The following is a 3,546-nucleotide window of genomic DNA, read 5'->3' as shown; positions in this document are numbered from 1 at the left end:
AAGCTTGTCGCTGGTAGGTTGCGTCTATGCAACAAGAAGTGTATTGATTCGTCAAAAGCCACTGACGTTGTAAAACGCGACTCTCTGATTGGATAACTTCATTGCTAGACGAATATAATAAGTGGCGCTGTTGCTTCTGCTTCAGCAGCTTTCCCTGTTGTGATGTTAGATTGTGGGAGTTGTACATTTGGGCCTATTTCTAAACTAAGTTATTTTTGTAACGACATCATGTCTGTGTTACACGCCTGTATTTATTGAAAGCCAGTGACCAAATTTCAGTTGCCCCAACCCGTTTTAATTTGTATGTAAGTTATGTGTATGTGTGCGCTCTATGATACTTTGACTTAATTTACTGTGTTATATGTTATAAATTAGATATATAGCCTATACTTAGATGTTGCTTGGTTGACATGATGAAGAAAACGTTCTAAAAAATTGAGTAGACCTTTACAACATATCTAACTCATGATGAGTGACTGCATTCCTACCTGCTTACAATAAATATACAGATTCTCTTATGAAGCTATATAAATTTTTTAGGTCACTTTATCATTAAGGTAAAGTTGGTTTTATTTTTACACGTTCATTCAGGGACAATATGTGACACAGTTTCTTAAGAATTTACAACGGTACTTTGAATAATTCGGCCTTAGATCGTATGCAAGTATGACTTCAAAACAACATAAGCACTATTTAATTGACTGTGAACAAACAATGTTGTACTTTGATAGTCTTTGGCTGCTGATATGATTAACATAATAAGAATTTGCAAAGAATACATTTCTAAAAAATATAATATTAAGGAATTTACGAATATAAAGCCAACTTTACATCAATTACTTTATTAGGTCCAAATGTGGGTAGTACAGATTAACAGCTAGTACAGCTTGTTCAGATCCCATTTTGCAAACAAGATTTTGAGTCCATGATACCATCTATGGACCATCAAGTCATTGTGATCTGTAGAAATAGTTTACCACAAAAAATTTTGTTATTGTTATAATTTAATTATTCACTTCCACAAACTAATTATTTTTTTTCCCTATTGAACATATAATGTATTTTGTAGAATGCTGGTAACTGTAAACCATTGACTTAGTATAGTATGCCCTAATATTTCAATTTTTGTTTTATGGATGTCAATGACAACTGATACAATTCCTCATATATCATATTTGAACAACCTGAATGAGGATGTTTGTTTTTTGTATTATTATACTGTTTTTTTATTTATTTTTTTTATCAAGCTTATAAATTAGAGGCCTTAGAAACTAATGTACCAAATATCAGGCTTCATCATTCAAAACAAGGTCCCAGCAAACAATAATGTTCAATAGACGTCTAATAGACATCTAAACGATAACAGCTTGGCTAAAACAAGGCCAAACTTGGGCTGTCAGTGTCAGTGAAAATCTAATAGACATCTAACAATAGCCCAAAACTAGACTAGTGGTCAAATAGACAGATTAGACAGACTTTATATGTGTAGTCGTTCATTTGAGGATTAGTCTAGTTTTGGCCCATTCTTAAACGTCTATTAGATTTACACTGATAGCCCAAATTTAGATTTGATTTAGCCAATATGACTATGTTTTGACGTCTGTTAGACATCTTTAAAAAAAAAATGCTTGCTGGGGTGCTTTACACATTGTTTAATTCCAAAATCACTGAGGTGGCTAGCACACAATATGCAATATTGCGAGCAAGTAATCTTTGCAAGTGTAATAAAACGTATCAGACTCATCTTTGCTATTATAACCCCGACTGTGCATTTCAGTCAGCTCACAAATCTTGTATGATGAAATAGCCTATTTATTTTAATTGGCTTCAATATGTCTTGCTGACCAGCCTATATTAAACATTCAGTACACTAATATAACAGCACAGGCATAGATTAAGTGTGCTTCTGAACTTTCATTCCTTGCCGTTTAATTACCTACAGATACCCTGTGAAAAGAGGCTGCTAAATACTGCATCCATGACAACCAGATGAAGAACAGCGCTGGTAAGCTGAAATGTCATGATTACAGAATCAAGTGTTAAGAGCAGGTTACGAGGTGTTTTCTGTCGCATCATTGCTCCTATGGTGGATTAGATGTGTCTGAGTTGTATGTGATGCGTTTAATGAATTCTGTGGATGAACAAAATTGCCTTTTTTTCTTAAATGCTGATGTTTAGAACAGGTAATCTGTGTTTAGTCATTTAATTCTGGTTAATTGTTTCTATATTTTGCCATTCGAAAGCTCTTGCAGTGGAGATAATCATAATCTTTGGATTGCCTGTCTAATCCTGTGTGGGTATTTCATGCCTGTGAACAGGTTTGCATTGTTTAGCACTGGATGGCTGTGCCTCTCTCTGTCAGTAGGGGGAGCTCTGGTCATGGCGTATTTTCTGCTTCATTTACTGTGGCTGCTTTGATGTGATCTTTTAGCATTTCAAGTACGATGCTTCACATGATAAGAGGCGATTTCCCTTAGAGTGCTCCTCCTGTTTTGTGAAATGCTGTGTCACAACATTTTGATTTCGGGTCTGGTGCGTTTCACGTTTTAACAAGATGCTTTTGACAAGGAAATACTAGGCCAGAAAAGCACTCGAACTGGAAAAAAACAAACAGACAAGAAAGCCATTGTACAAACATTTATTTATGAGAGGCATAATAAAAGCATGCCCTTGAAAACATTCAAACCTCCAAGTAATATAAACATGCCTATTTGAAATGAATAATATAACATAAAAGATAATAAACTGAATATCTCAATGGCTTTATATGTCATTCTGTCTTAGACCTTAACATGGATTTTAACTGCTGATTTTTAAAAATGGATGGATATGCACATAATGATCAATGATTAAGCGATTATGCCCCACTTATCCAGAGTAGTCTTACAAAAAGATTGAACAAAAGATGGTCATCTGGTCAATCGGTATTAATGTTATTGTAATATTACAGCAGTGGTTGTCCACAGTGTAGAAGTTTTGTAGTGTAATATATAATAGTCAGATATTCAACCTGATCCATTTTGTTCTCTTAACCAAATTAAATTTACAAAAGTGTTTTTCAAGCATAGAAATCCTATTAAATTTGAGTTTTAAAGTGTCTGCTTTCAAGCTTCAAATACATTTTTGGAGAAAAAAAGCTAGAAACATGGATTAAATAAATGTCCATCTATATATTAAATATATAGAATGAATAAGTATAGGATCACTTTATTATATAACAAAACTGGTTTTAAGGCTAAGTAAAAGTACACTTCAATCCTTAAAGTCTTTAGATCTCACCAATGATTCTATGATGATATTACAAAACTGGTTTTAAGGCTAAGTAAAAGTAGACTTCAATCCTTTAAGTCTTTAGATCTCACCAATGATTCTTGTTGTAAATGTATCTGTCAAGATATTTTGTTGTATACTCTGAACTAGGGCTGCACGATATTGGCAGAAACTGACATTGCATTATTTTGTATTTCAGCAACATATATTGCAATTTAAATATAATTTCCTGCGATAATAACTATTTGGTGAGAATTCCTAATTTTACATTGATTT

The 3,546-nt window shown here is 33.4% G+C and overlaps 1 protein-coding gene across 2 annotated transcripts in view; it reads left to right on the top strand.

The window, feature by feature from the left end:
• Nucleotides 1-143: 143 nt before the first annotated feature.
• Nucleotides 144-3,546, top strand: part of LOC137488017 (SLIT and NTRK-like protein 3) — a 41,667-nt gene continuing 38,264 nt past the window's right edge. For both annotated transcript variants that reach the window (XR_011006882.2, XM_073927876.1), the window contains exons 1-2: nucleotides 144-301; nucleotides 1,943-2,005. The gene's annotated coding sequence lies outside the window, so the exon portion shown is untranslated. The remainder of the gene's footprint in view (nucleotides 302-1,942; nucleotides 2,006-3,546) is intronic.

Source organism: Danio rerio, chromosome 2 (assembly GCF_049306965.1).
Source record: "Danio rerio strain Tuebingen ecotype United States chromosome 2, GRCz12tu, whole genome shotgun sequence".
Taxonomy (NCBI): domain Eukaryota; kingdom Metazoa; phylum Chordata; class Actinopteri; order Cypriniformes; family Danionidae; genus Danio; species Danio rerio.
Note: the sequence above shows the minus strand (reverse complement) of the source record. Positions and strands in the feature narration are given on the sequence as shown.